The sequence below is a fragment of the Ambystoma mexicanum genome, chromosome 9 (assembly GCF_040938575.1).
Source record: "Ambystoma mexicanum isolate Mex_15411 chromosome 9, UKY_AmexF1_1, whole genome shotgun sequence".
Taxonomy (NCBI): Eukaryota; Metazoa; Chordata; class Amphibia; order Caudata; family Ambystomatidae; genus Ambystoma; species Ambystoma mexicanum.
The window spans coordinates 1,007,973,975-1,007,989,875 of NC_090931.1; the positions used below are offsets into that span (position 1 = coordinate 1,007,973,975).

At 43.6% G+C, this 15,901-nt stretch overlaps 1 protein-coding gene across 2 annotated transcripts in view; it reads left to right on the plus strand.

Moving 5' to 3' along the window:
• Positions 1-15,901, plus strand: part of STK39 (serine/threonine kinase 39) — a 2,038,823-nt gene that overhangs the window by 750,026 nt on the left and 1,272,896 nt on the right. The window lies entirely within an intron of this gene.

Consider the following 15,901-nt stretch of genomic DNA (forward strand, 5'->3'; position numbering starts at 1 on the left):
AGCAAACCTAGGCCTATCTCGTAACAAACACTTACAATTGGAATTGAGGAGGAGAGGACCAGTACATATTTCCACAGTTTGCCTTCCAATCCATCCTAGTTAACATTGAAAGGCTGTGTATGAGTTTCTAGGCCATACGTAACACTAGGCTCCACCATTCCCAGATAATACTTTATTAATGGCAGCATTGAGAACTGGCAGTGTTTAGAATACATTCTCTTCATATGTGCACCCAGTTTTCTGAGCCTGGATTCAACCATGTCTAAGAAGTGTATCTGGGTAGAAAAGGCTACAATCTGGGAGCCCAAATATGTCACTTCCTTTACATACAGGATTGTCATGTTATTCAGTGTCCATACATATTGTTTAGTTCGCTTTAGTGGATGTTTGAAACTCACAATAAACAATTTGTTTGGATTAATTGACAGATCATTAAAAAACTTCATAGTCTACAGTAATCTCTGCAAGCCGACCTGAGAGAGGTCCATGACCACAATATCATCGGCATAGGCCAACCACTTAACTTTCTTGCCTCCTAGTTTTGGGGCTACCAAGCCCTTTCCTGCCAACCACTCACCATAAACAGAATAAAAAGGAAAGGAGCCAGTAGACATCCCTGACGGACTCCCTTCTCTGAGGCAATTGGTCTAGAAAGTAGCCCCGATTTCCCCAGCCTTACTCTTAACATTGTGCCTTGATGTAAATGAATCAGGATATTTAGGAGGTTGTCTGGGAGGCCCCACTTCTTTAATTTACTCCACAGTTTATTCCTGTTTATGGTATCAAACGCATGTGATAGGTCTACCCAAGTGCAAAAGAGCTGGGATCCATCTTTTACTCGGGCCGTAGCAGTCATACATCCCAAAGTCAAGAGATTTAACATCGTGGAGATTCCTTTTCTAAAGCCTGTCTGTTACTTCGATATAATGTCCCTCTTAGTGGCCCAGGCCTCCAATTTCCCCAATAACAGACCACAAAAAATCTTTCCATCAGTGTCTAAAAATGATATGGGACAGTAGCTGTCCGCCAAAAGGCGGCCCCCCTTTTTATATAAAGGAATAATAATTGAGTTCTTCCAGGAGTCTGGAAACTTTTGTAACGCTAATATATTTTCAAACAGGCTCTTTAGGACAACTGCCCATGTCATAGGATGGCTCTAGAGCTAGAGGATTTCTTTATTAGATGTACTATATCGCACACTGAAACCTCCATCAGCCAGTTAGTAGTGTTTGCACCGTACTGGTCTATAGAGCTAGCCTGGGCATGGAGCCTAATGAAATATTCCACCCAAACCTTTTCATCTATACACAATATTTGTGCAGAGTCAGACTTGGTATGAACCGATTTGGCAATGGTCCAGGAATTCCTTGAATTACTCATAAGTATAGCTTTTAACATATCTTCCACATCTCCATGAGAAAGCAGAAACCTGTGAGATCTAGCCCTATTTTTGTATTCATTCGTTATTTGATTCAGAGTCGCACTACAGCTTTTGGAGTCCTTTATCAGTTTCTTAATTCTATATTTCCCTGCTCTCACCCATTTCTTCCTCTCAAAGATTTCATTGTCAAAGAAGTGCTTATGGTTTTTGAGAGGTACAGCTTTACCTATTATTGGTTTATTCAATCTCCAGAGAAAGTTTATATAAGTGTCTGGTTGACAATATTCCTTCAGCTTTTCCTCACTGATATCACCCACTGCCCCTTCTAGCTTTTGACTCAGAATAAAGCCCCCCTACTTAAACTGAATTACTCTGTTGCATGCCAGATTAGCCTCTAACTGTTGGTTGTATACAGGATAGTTTATAGCATTACCCACATCAAACACAAAGTCCAACAGTACATGATCACTGTCCTTATTTTGTATCACATTAAATTTTAAGCATGTATCAAACAAATTCCTTGACACAAAGACGTAGTCAATTGTTGAGAAGGACATCCCTCTCCTCCGTGTGGGAACACCCAAGGGCTCACCCTTCACATTATCGTTCAGCATTAGCATATTCCAATCCCTCATAAAAGCAACCCAATTATAACAATTTTTGGTGATGTCCTTTACCCTATGAGAAGGCTCAAATGAGCGGATACACTGAGCATTAAAAAACCCCAGTATCAAAAGTTAATCTGATGGATATTTCGACACAATTGACACTAAGAGATCTGATAACCTTTGCAAAAAGACTGGTAGTTCACTAATCAACGGGTTCAATACACTATTATCGCCACTCAGTATACATTAGTTTTTTTAAATCTCTAATCTGCATTCTCACTGCCAATAGGCCTTGGATGGAATTTGATATCAGAGAGCCATCACTGTTAAGGATTTCAATCGGTCGACACACACCTTAGTCTCGACCTATTATGCAGCACACAATTGAAATGCTTATGTTTTATGTTATATTCAATATTGAGATGGTTCACCACTCATATCACACCCCCTTTTCAAATACCCCAGGTCACAATGGACCATGAACCAGGCTGGTTGATAAAATGTAATATTTATTTATTTTCTTTAAAATTCAAAAGAAATCATACACGTTTTAATATGGGGCAGCATAACAATAGGAATGCAAACAATGCACTTAGTTTAAACTTCTATTTACACATCTACAAAACACCAGAAAATAGGAGTACTTTTGAGTTTAGGAAAGATAGCACTTGAGTTAGAATTTCCCCCTGCAATGTTCCCTCAACCCACCAACAATCAATTTTGAGTGGATAACCAGAAACAGCAGATAATCAGGAATGACAAATGGAAAACAGAATTGAAATCGGACCTTCCCTCCCCAAATAAGAGAGAAAAATGTATTTCAAACCCTGGCAATGTTTGAAATTGGCACTCGGAAATGAATAATTAAATAATGAATGTGTGCAAAAGCGTTGAAACAAATATTATTCCTCAATTCAGCAACAATGTACAAGTACTAACAATCGAAGGCAATGGATAACCAACAGCATACAGTTGAAATTGAGTAGCAGGTTTAAAACAGATTGCAGCAAACTTTGCAATTCCCACCTGAAATTACCCATACAGTTTTTAATAAAAATGGGTGAAATACACCGATTTAGAGTTGGGTGTAGCTATAGATCATAGGTACAATATGGAAGTGAAATTAGGTCTCCAGCTGGTAAATTGAGAGAGTTATTCAAGATCAAAGAAGGTGCACTTTGAGAAAATGAAGGCGCGAAAAAGGAAAAGAAATCAGTTTTGCCAAGAACAGTTTTACTTTACACTAGAGCATTCATGCTAGGCTACCAAAGAGGGACACAGCAAGCTCCAAGGTTGATTCGCAAATTCAACCCTAGCTTCCCAGCGCCCGCCCTGGCTGGACCAGTCTGATCACTCGAAATAGGATTAATAGTTTAGGATTTACAAGACAAATTACTAAAGCAATGGTGCTAGCACTAGAAATCAATGACAGGGTGGCAAGAAGTATTGTGACAGTTTTAATAAGGTATCAGGATAGGGATGGGGTGACTTAGAGAAGAGAACTATGGACAAGGCAAGATAAGGTATACTATGGTTTTCTGTAGTTCCTATTGATACTCAAGGTCCACTTTAGTTAGGATTTTGGAACAGTCTGCGTTCTGGTCACCATACAGATCTGGTCTAACCAAGGACAGCGGAAAAACTAAGCGGGACATGGAGCAGCTGGGCAGGGACTGGTTACCGGGTAGCACTTCGGGACTGGCAATTCTGGTCACTGGATAATATAGGTCATCATGGTAACAGGATGGCAGCAGCATGCAGTGAGTGTCAGTAAGCCAAGCTGGATCAGAATGCCAAAGGTACCACAGCTTTTCCCTTTGGTTATTTGGAAATTGTAGTGGTTTTCAGAATTTGAGGCCTTGCTAGAGCAGGATCAGCAATGCCTGGGTTTTGTAGTTGGGGTCTGGATCTGGAAGATGACGGGTACAGGAATGCAGCACAGGAAATCAGGAAGAGTGTGTGTCTTAGAGTCTTGTCAGTGACACTAATTTATAATGCCTAGTGACATCATCCAAGCATTTGACTGGGGCAGGCTTCACTAAACACACCTCTAACAAAGGGATTGAACAAGGGTGCTAGTATCCGCCTCGCTCTTAGTTGGTTGGATTTCCAAGGGAATGATATCAGATTTATTATGTGAGGTTTACAATGTCCAAAAACTCCCACATTTACTTTACTTAAAATCTGACTTTGCCAAAAACATACATTTACACAATTGCAATGTCTTGGTAAATTATACACACAGGTTACATATTATTTGCAGCACATACCAGTCCAATCTTCAAGTCTGTGGAACCTTGTTTCGTCCTTGTGATACATTTTGGTAATTTTAAACATGAAATATTTGGCCTAAAATTCTGTACTTTTATACACAGATGCAAATTATCCCCAGGGATGTATATAAAAAAAGTTATGTTTGCAACATTAATACTTTCCTTGGAATCTGTCATATTTAGTCACTTCTGTTCCTCATGCGGCCATCAGTTCTACCAAGTTTTAAAAGAAAGCCCATAACATTAGATTTGAAACTGCAAACTTTTAACATTTCTGCTAATTCTTGCTGCAGAGTTAGACATTCTTTAAAGTTTCTTTATAAAAATAGTCTTTGGCACCAAAAGGCAGTTCCTTTGTTGGGTCATTTTATTTTTCTTTCCTCCCCTTGCTGCCAACTACCATTTACTTCAAGGCAAAGTAGGGGTTTCTAATCTTAATTGAAGGTTTTATTGTCCCTTCACACTTCACTGGTCAGTTGTAACGCTCACCTGGCTCCCACGGAGGCGCTGACCTGGTCTGGATTACTGTGACCTCTTCAAGCGTGATTCGCAGGATTCGAAACACCGACTGAACTGGACCCCCAAATCTGGCTTGTCTGGCCCGTAGAAAAATCTTTCTGTAGGTGGAGAAAGGGGATTAACTGTCTGCAGAGTATTGTGATTGCTTCCCACCTCCCCTTTGCTCTTCTCTGACCACCTCCGAAATCCCCAATCAAGGCTCACCTTCATGTTTGAATGGATGAGCTCTCCATCCTGCTTCTGGTGCAGGGGCGCGTATTTGACCAGTTACTTCACTGGTTTCGGAAGGCGAAATGCCGTAAGTATGCAGTTTAAAAAGTTCCAGAGTAGAGTCTTCTCTTTGTTTGCTTTTCTTAACCTGCGATCTGTCCTTATTTTCAGGTGCAGAGTGGAAGTTATGCTTCGAGGGATATTGCCGGAGATAAACTCAGGTGAGTTTGTGATAAAATGATCCCTTTAAATGTCTTTGAATCCCTCTAGTAATGTCTTTCTTTTTTCCCCTTAGGGGCCGGGGTGCGGTACCAGGCCAAGAAGTGGCGCCGACCCGAAATGAGGAGTGGTTCCATCAAATATGGCCAGGTAAGTCTTGTGACGGAAAATCAGGCTTTCCTCATTTGTTCCTCCTGCTCACCTTTTGTCTCTTCTTCTCCCCTGCAGATGCAGAGATGTGGCGGAATGCCCAGAAGGTCGCGGTGGATAGTGAAGAGCCCACGAAGCAGGTGAGTGATGCACGGCGCTGCAACAAGTAGCGCAATGCTTTTAAAGAATGTCTATCTTCAGGATCGGTGGCGTGATGGTTCCGGACACAGGTAGGAAGTTAGATTCAGTTCTTGGTTTTCACCTTTTCTCTTCCCTTCCTTCCTTTCAGGTATCCCAGGATCGAGGCGGGCGTGGCTGGAGGCACGATGCAGGAGCAGGCACGGTGAGCGTTCAGCTGCTAGATGCAGAGTAACGCGAAGCACGTGTGGCAGTCCGGGCGTGGTTTAAATAGCCTTGGAAGAAGTTCCAGGTAAGTATTCTTCCACGGTCCCCACCCAAGTAAAATAGTTCTTTTGATAAAATAGTCCCTCCTGAGCCTCATTTGGCTTGAGGCTTCATGCAACATGGTCTGCGTCAGGTAAGTGCACCAAACACCCTCTTTTATGAGCCTGGCACCTATGGCGCCAGGACTGATGTCCAACATGAGCCTGGCGCCAAAGGCGCCAGGACAAAGTCCAAAGAGCCCCTATTAGGGGCCGCTGGGCTTTTACCCGAGGGCATGATACCTGCTCCCGGGGGTGTTGGGCCTGTCCTGGTGCTCCGGGGGTAGGCATCATGACATCAGTGTCCCAGAACTTCTATTGTCCCAGCCTGGAGCACAGACAAATGTCTGACGAGCGTGTGAACTTTCTTTGTCCTGGCCCATTCAAAGTTTTTCAAGCTGGTAATTTTCACTTACGTGTCCTGGATTTATGGTGCATCTCCCTTCCTTGGGGAAGTTTCATGGCTGGCAACTGGAATGACTGGTTTTTCTGAGAGCTTGCAAATTCCAGCCCATGTGTTTTAAACTCTTTAATTTCTTATTTTGGGTTCTGAATTCAGAGAAACCTGTGAAAGAAGATATCCGATGTGTGTATTATCACCACTAACAAAATCCCTTTACATTTCTAAGTAAGCATGCTTTCATTCAACAGTTTATTTTAAACTGGCCATTTTTTTTCCTTCAGTCAGCAAAGCCCATTTTTCCACATGTGTGAAAAACTGATAGCATTTCTTTCTCTAAATTCGGTTTGTCAGCTACCTCAGAAGTCCACACTGTCTTTGCAGCTGTAGTCATTTCCTTGAATGTAGGAGTTTTATCTAAAGTATAGATACATTTATATTTGACCTGGCTCAGAGAGTTGAAGTCTCTTTGAACTGCTGAGCCTGGATACTTTTTTGGCAAGAAATAAACATGTGTTCCCATGCGAGTACAAGTGAAGTTGCTCATTGATTTCTCTCAGAGTTGGTTTGACTGGGCCTGTCACTCAGGAATTATGCCTGGTTTTGGTGAAGCACAGTGAAGTATCCTAGGCATGACAGTGCCTTTTTAATCACAGTGGTTTCAGAATGAACAGATGGAATTAGCGTCAACACAGCATTTTTAAAGGGTGAAATGTTTCATTTTGAAGGGGATTTTTGGCTTTTGCAGCAATGGCAGGCTTTCCTTTTCACTTGATTCCATTTATAGGTTTCAGAACGCATTGGCATACTTTTTCAGTGTGTCCTCTTGTTCCATTTTGCCTGAAGTGTGCTAGGCAGTATGGTGCAGCCATCTTTTTGTTGTGACCAAAACGCAGTTTTGAGGTCTTGGTGCGCACAGGCGCCAGCGCAGCCAGGTTGCTGTTTCTTGTGCAAATGCAGCTTGTTGATGTGGTGAAATATTGTGGAGTGGGTTAATATATCCCACATCACAAAAAACAGTTTTCCTACATGCCATCAGCATGTAGGGCGGCCTTGACCCCTACTAGTGGCACATTGCTCAAAAATAGAGAATCCCTAAATCCCAATTACATCGGTTAATCAGGTTCCTTGAAATATTATTAAATCAAAGTTATGAAAAATAAACAATATTTGGGAGTCCTTAGAGAAAGAGTTAAATTCTCTTGTATTCCATGAGAGACATCTTATTTCCCATTTGGCTAGAGATTCTGCTCTTGTAAATCAATTTTATTAATTACTTGTGCTATGATTTCAGGCACTATTTCCAAGATATTCATTGCCCCTCCCCAATTGGCAGTTCCAGTAGTCAGCTTTTGCTGTGGCAATTTTGAATCATTGATTGCATCCTGTTCCATCTTATTTGGAATTGTTCTGGATATACCAAGGCCTCTCTTTTGCCATTCTTCGCTGGAATCCATCATCGCCTCCAAGGTTAATCTTGATTTCATTTGTAATTTGGAAATTGAGGTCTTTGGAAACTCCAGGAAGCTAACAAGATCATTGTCTCCAGAGGACAGGTACTTAAGGAGATTCATAGATTTAATTTCATTTAGAATGGCGGGGCGATTTAAGGGATTACCTAGCATACTGAAGTCCCTATTGCTTAAGAACACATTCAGGCTAGACATGTTTCTGGAAATGTTATTATTAATCGGCAACTGGTCCACCGCTATCGATTGCCAAGGAGGAGAGGAATACTTCTTTGGACCACATATCACCCTTCCATTAATATTAATAGGGCCTTCACTAGTCACCCCCTCCTCTGTTCCTTGATTTACTTGCAAATCTTCAGTGTCACAAGCACCTCTTGAAGTACCAACTTTTTGTAATAAACAAGCCTCTTTTTTCAAAAATATAGAGGCAATTTTCAAGATAGGCGGGCTCGGTTTAGGTAGTTGCTTTTTACATAAAAAAATCGGGGCTATTTTCTTCGGCACAACCGGCAAGTCTATTTTACAACTTACCGTTGCTTTTACAATTAACGCTGAGTTTTCCTCTTGAGGTTTCTCAAGATCCACTTCCATCATATTACCTTTCCTCAGGGCCTTGCCATTTGCCTTTCCAACTTTTTTCAGATCTCTTTTTTTTTCAGATTTCTTACAGATTGTTTACTTGAGGCTTGTCGTACCTTTATCTCCCTTTTCTTCTCCATGCCCCCTTGGGTCATTCCGTTCTTCCTCCCTTCTCTTCCTCTTCCTCTTCCTCTTTGTCCTTCCATTCATTTTCTTTTTATTTAAAGGAGCCACTACTAGATCTTTATCTGCCTGCTGATCACTGACTAGACTTTGTGATCCTTCATCGTCTGCAATTGTGCAAGCCGCATAAATTCTTCCATGATGGATGTTCACAGCAGGGTATCATCCCATAGACCTTCCTCACTCATATTTTCTGCCTCCTTTTGGGGGATAGTCAGTGCCTGATTGATGGCACCTTGGTCCAGTTTTTCCGTTATCCTGCTCATATCGTTCCTTAGTTCAGTTCCTTGCAGAATCAGGATATCAAATGTTCCTGCTTGCTCCTTCTGGAGACATTTTAGAACCTGTCACAATTTTTTTTTGCTCTCATTCGTGGCTGATTTTTAAGCCACCAAGTTAGAATCAACTGATTCCATCTCTTTAGTTAATTCTAGCAGGATTCCTGAGTGTTGGTCTACTACCCTCTTGATATTTTCGAAAACCTTTACCAAGGTGCCCAATATGAAGTTCAGGAACATAATCGTTGGAGGACTCAATTCAGATCTTTGATCACCTATTTGTTCTATTTCTTTGCCCAAATGACCACTCTTCCTTGACTCCAAAGGAGGAGGTGAATTAGTGTCCCCTTGTCGTGGAGACCATACCCCCGGTACCTGATTGAGTTTGAAGGATAGGTCTATTTGAGGCACCTCACTGCCCTCTTCCTCCCTTCCAGAGTGATGTACTATACTTATCACAGACTGTTCGTTGATTTCTACATTTTGCTGCAACTCTACCAGATTTCCTTCTACAGGCACCTCCTTCAAGACCATTGTAGCTGTTGCAGGTTCAATGTGAAAATAATTTTTGATGGTATTTTTCATTGTGTTTGCTGTGAGAGTAACATCAAGTTCGACATTCCCTGTGCTTTTTCAGGTGAATTCCTTGGTGTAGAGTGACATCTTTCAATAGCAATTTTCATCTTTGTTGGACTTACTGCAGAGCTAGTCGGTATTAAACCGTCCATGGGGAATGAACTTATAGGATGGAGAAAGCTGACTCGCCCTGTATTACCAGACCTGAAGGGCGTTTCTTCTCGGCCAACCATTATACTTGGGCCCACCAAAGTTTGAGATGTGTCTAGAAGTTCTGGTCTGTCCCCCAATAATCCACTTCATAGATTGTATGCTTTTTATCATTTCCCCCTCCTTTTCCCCTATTTTCACGACCCAGTATACAGTTCAGTGGGCAGAGCGCACTATAATTAGGTAATAGCAGCCCAATACAATGATCCGAGTCAATGGACAGGCCCACAGTCCTCGGATGTGTCGGGATTTTAGAAATGGGGTAGGTATGACAAAATTGCCCTAACTGGCTAGCTTGAGAGTTCTCTAAGCCTCCCTACTGAATACCATCAAACACAGACCGCTATCACTGCACTTCTGCCCAAGTCAAGCGAAATTCAATTCCAGATCAAAGGACTGGACGAAAAAAGGGGGGGGGCACAGTCTCTGGTAAATTGTGCCCGCAAAATGCTAGCAGACCTGTCCTTCCAGACTGTAGCACTAAAAGGCAGTATCATTAACAGAATTCTTCACAGTGTCTAACAGTGTCTAATACTCAGTATAGTGAATATACAATAGCGCACAAATGGTGCAACAGTGTCTAAGTGAGGCAGGGTGAACGGCCTCTAAAAACTCCTACCAAAAACACTGAGTGAAATACCGAGTGTGGGGACGAGTACGGGAGCGGGAGCTCGTTCTTCCCCCTCCTTCTCTGCTTCTCTCCTTCTCTGTGTCTGCTCACCGTTCGGTCAGATCTCAGCTCGGCTCGGTAGCAGCTCGGTACCAGCTCCCCAGCTCCAAAGCACTCCTTCAGCTCCTACAATTCACTGACTCACCGACTCGCAACACCTTTGCCTCCCTGGTGTAGAGGAAAGGACCTAACGTGATCGTCAATCCGCACCAGTACCAACACTGCACTGCAGTTTCCAGTTTAGACTCAAGCTCAAAGCTCACCAAATACAAATCCCTAAACCTACTTAGTCCTCAGCCACCCGACTGCCCTAACCTAATGACAGAAAAATGCCAAAGTTTGTTCCAAATTAAAGTTCATAAAAACTTCAACTCTTTTATAACAATGACAAAAACACTCTTGGGTTAGCCTCCGTTAGCCATTTCTTACAGTCCAGCGGTCTTCCAGTGATCTCCTTCCTTTCACCATTATTTCTCAGGAGCTCTGGCTTGCATGTTCAGGATATTTTCAGAGGGTCTGGCTTTTGTTTCAGACTGGAATCTCAACTGGCCTTTTCTTGTCCTTGGTTCATTTACGGCTCATGATGTGTCCTTTCTTGGGCCTTGGCTTGGTTCTTGATTCTTAGCAGGTCTTACTTAAATGTAGGCTCTTTTAGTTTTGTTTTACTAGTTCATTCCTGATCTTCATTTCTTACATGTTCTTGTTAGATTCCTTCTGGACCCTGGCACTGTCCAGGCTTTATATATGTTCCTATTGGAACTAGTCTCTGCCCAGAAAACCAGATGGATTCTCCCTAAGTCTGTGGAACACAACAGCATCTGACAGAGTTGCACCTGGACTTGAGTTAGTTGGAGAATTTTCTTCTTGAACCTGACTTTAGTCTGGGTTCTCTTGCCTGTACCTTGTCTCTTAACCATAACCTCTCAGGGTTCACCCCAAATCTGATCCTTCTGGCATCTTTGGTTTCCCGGTTCTCTGCTGCAACTGGGGTCAGTCGCAGTGTCTTGCCTGATTTGTCCGTTATTCAGGTTTCTTGCCAGTCCGTTAGGCCTTAGCCATGTAGTTTTCAGCTAGGGCCCTCTTGGGACCATTGAAAGCAAGTCTTGCAAAGCCACTTCTGGTCCTTTTTTGGTTGATTTGCTTTAGCAGTTCCTCCCCGGACTTTGCTTTGGTTCAGATTTCTATCAATAGTTCTCTTCCCAGATCTTAACTCAACAGGCCCCTCCTGAATATGGGTTGGATACAGGAATCTTGAAAGGACCCTCTTGGACCTTCTCACAACAGGTCTTTCCTGGGCAGAGTTTGGGCTCTGCTGGATTCAATGGGTATTTTTCCCCATCACATTTGGTTCCTTGACAGGCAGATGAAATAGTAAAGCCCTTTTTTCCAGGGCACTTCACCGCTCTCCCTCCTCTTACTCTGCTGTAGTCAATGCGTCTATGTTCTTCCGATTTCCCCAATGTGAGCTTTTCACACCCAGTTAACATACTCTTTCGGAGTTTCCAAATGTAGGCAGCTCCCAGTCTTCCCCCTGCAATCTTCCTCTGAAGCTCACAGCCTCCTCTAGGGGCATCCTATGTCAGGTTTCTCCCTTTGTAACCAGGGATCTTAACTAGGTACACCAGCCTCCTACAAGATCCTCTCCCTTTCTGTTTTTCCACACCCCCTTTTATTCTTCTTCAAATTCAGCTTGCCAATAGTTAATTTTCCAATCTAATTTGTGGTGACATTTAACTTTTTCATCAACTAATGTCTTAAAGAAGGCCTAACCTAGCCATAGGCGGTATGTTTCACAAATATTGTGAAATTGCAATCAGCAAGACTTTAACATGTGATCAAGTGTGTTGTGGTAGTCTCAACCTTATTGCCCACCCTGTCAGAGATGTATATTATTAGAATCCTGAAATGACATACACACGAATATGGATAATGTGTCTGTCTTATTCCAATAGAATATTTCCAAAGACATGAAAACAACCATGAGCATATCATGTGCACCCGCTTAGCCACCTTAAATCGTTTACACATTTCTAGTCAAGACATTTGCTATTGTTCTTATTGTCCATAGCACTACAGCAAATACATGTATGTTATCTCCTAACTACTGTAGTCAAGACATTGTTGGCTGATATACTGAAATAATGGAATGGATTAACAGCCATGTTGCTACTTCTCTGAAAAAAGGAATCATGGAAGTAAGAATATAGAACACATCACTAAGCGTGGGGGTTCACAAAGTGAATCTGTGCATCCACCAAGAATGCCATGCATGCACTTGTCTCTAATGCACAAGATATGCGCAGCCTGAGAGCCCCCTACTCCCGCCTCGCCACACAATGGAGGGGCTGTCAAGAGAGGAGTTTCATGGTGTGTCTGGGAGAGACCTTGGATGTTCAAGAAAGGACTGTTGTATCTTGACCCGAGATGGATGAGAGAAAGACTTGCCTGACTAAGAGGGGGACCAAAGGAGATATGGCTGTTGACACAGCAAATTACTAATTGAAGTGATGGAGTACGAAATACAGACGACGCAACAAAGTTGCACACCTGATAATCGAGCTCAATCACACACCAGCTTGATCCATTATTTTTGAATGAATGTACTTTTATATCTATATGACCTGATGAGGTGCAAGAATGTGTACAAACTTGTTTGTAAATTGTTTCTGCTTATTCAGACGAATTGTGTGGCCAAACATGATCTGTGTGTAATTGTGCAGAGTTAGAAATATGAATAGTATTTTTGAACGAATACATAATTCAAAAAATTATTGAACACAACGTTTTAAAAATGGATAGTTCAGGGAGGAAGGATAGCTCAGAGGCAATGCATTTGTCTTGGGAGAAAGACAACGCAGTGCAACGCAGGTTCGACAATGCAGTGCAACACAGGTTCGAATCCCGATCATGCACATAGAAACCACTCGTTGGTATTAAGCGCATTATAAATGAACAATACATTAAAAATGAAAACATACTTGAATCCTAATCCAAAAATACTACTTGTAGAAACTGTAAATACCTAAAAAAATAAACGGAAGCATATTATGAGCTGTGTTCATGATTGAGAGAAATGTTCAAGTCCCTATATTAACAGGTCATCTGCAAAACATCTCAGGAGCCGCCTCCTCTGCATACACTAATTGTGGGCCTTCTGTCTCAGCATTCCTTAGTACCTGCATAAAAAAATGCATCCCATTCGTGAATCCCAATGTTATCCACTAATGTTATCCACCCACCTAATGTGTACAATTACTTCCCAATGTTGACTCGGGAGGATACATGCTCACCTTGGAAGCAAGACGACACTGAGCAACACAGGCTCGATCCCCGGGTCCGCGCTTAGAAACCTCTGGGTATAAAGCGCGTTATAAATATCACATCATATCATAAATGTATAACGGATCAGAAAGGAAGCAACATATACATTGTGTTTGTCTTTCTGAATTACGCACAACCTGCTAGCACATCCCTTCACTTGCACATTCTAGGTGTTATTTATATTCAAACATCCATGTTTGTTTGTCCAACACATCGCTTTGGTGATCAAATGCCACTGCATCCTTAATGTGCTCCATTGTCATCCCTGTGCTAGAAATTCATTATAAAATCCAACTTGCTCAGACATGTCAGGATGGGATTATGGTTAGCCCAACACATTCGGTTTGAAAAACATAACCATGTAACTGGGGCACTAATACATGTACACTGGATGTCGCTAGGTGCTCATCTGAACTTCCAAATTGCTAAATAGCACTTCGAAGCTGATCCCAAAGCTATCTTAGACCAATTCACCAACTACACAAGACACTTACGGTCCAGCACCACCAGAGAGCTGATGATGAGCCATGCTTCTCCCAGCAGGCGTAGAACCATGGAAGAATCCCCCACTGAGTCCATACAGCTGAGCCATGCTACTCCCAGCAGGTGCAGAAACATTGAATATTCCCCAACTGGGTTCACGCAGCCGAGCCCTGCCATCTCAGCAGGTATAGACCATGGAAGATTCCCCCTCTGGATCCACGCATCTGAGCCATGCTACTTCGAGCAGGTACATAAATATGAAAGACCCCCCCACTGGATCCACACAGCTGAGCCATGCATCTCCCAGCAGGCGCAGAACTATGTATATTCCCCCACTGGATCCAAACAGCTAAGCCATGCTACTCCCAGCAGGCGCAGAACTATGTATATTCCCCCACTGGATCCAAACAGCTAAGCCATGCTACTTCCAGCAGGCGCAGAACTATGGAGGAGTCCCCCACTGGAGCTAAACAGCTGAGCCATGCTACTGGGTGCAGGCGCAGAAACAAGCACAATTCCCCCACTGGATCCACAGAGCTGAGCGATGCTACTCCCAGCATGCGCAGAACTCGGGAAGATTCTGCCACTGGATCCACACAGCTGATCCATGCTACTCCCAGCAGGTGCAGAACTATGGTATATTCCCCCACTGGATCCAAACAGCTGAGCCATGCTACTACCAGCAGGTGCAGAAACATGCAAAATTCCCTCACTGGATCCACAGAGCTGAGCCGTGCTTCTCCCAGCAGGTGTAGAACCATAGAAGATTTCCCCACTGGATCCACAAAGCTGAGCCATGCTACTCCCAGCAGGCGCAGCACCATGGAAAATTCCCCCACTGGATCCACACAGCTGGGCCATGCTACTCCCAGTAGGCTCAGAACCCTGGAAGATTCCCCCACTGGATCCATGCAGCTGAGCCATGCTACTCCCAGCAGGTGCAGATCCCTGGAAGATTCCCCCACTAGATCCATGCAGCTGAGCCATGCTATTCCCAGCAGTTGCAGAACTATGGGATATTCCCCCACTGGATCCAAACAGCTGAGCCATGCTACTTCCAGCAGTGCAAAACCATTGAAAATTCCCCCACTGGATCCACAGAGCTGAGCCATGCTACTCCCAGCAGGCAAAGAACTAGGGAAGATTCCCCGACTGGATCCATGCATCTTAGCCATGTTACTCCCAGAAAGTGCAGATCCCTGGAAGATACCCCCACTGGATCCACACAGCTGAGCCATGCTACTCCTAGCAGGCACAGAACCAATGAATATTCCCCCTCTAGATCCACGCAGCTGGGACATGCAACTCCCAGCAGGCGCAGAACCCTGGAAGATTCCCTGGCTAGATCCATGCAGCTGAGCCATGCTACTCCCAGCAGGTGCAGATCCCTGGAAGATTTCCCCACTGCATCCACGCAGCTGAGCCATGCTTCTTCCAGCAGGCGCAGAACTATGGAAGATTCTCCCACTGGAACCAAACAGCTGAGCCATGTTACTACCAGCAGGCGCAGAACCATGCACAATTCACCCACTGGATCCACAGAGCTGAACCATGCTACTCCCAGCAGGTGCAGAACTAGGGAAGATTCCGCCACTGGATCCACACAGTTGAGCCATGCTTCTCCCAGCAGACATAGGACCATGGAAGATTGCCCCACTGGATGCACACAGCTGAGATATGCTACTCCCACCAGGCACAGACCTTGGAAGATTACCCCACTGGATCCACAGAGCTGAACCATGCTACTCCCAGCAGGTGCAGATCCCTGGAATATTCCCCCACTGTATCCACACAGCTGAGCCATGCTACTACTAGCAGGTGTGGAACCAATGAATATTCCCCCACTAGATCCACACAGCTGGGCCATGCAACTCCCAGCAGGCACAGAACCCTGAAATATTCCCCAACTAGATCCATGCAGCTGAG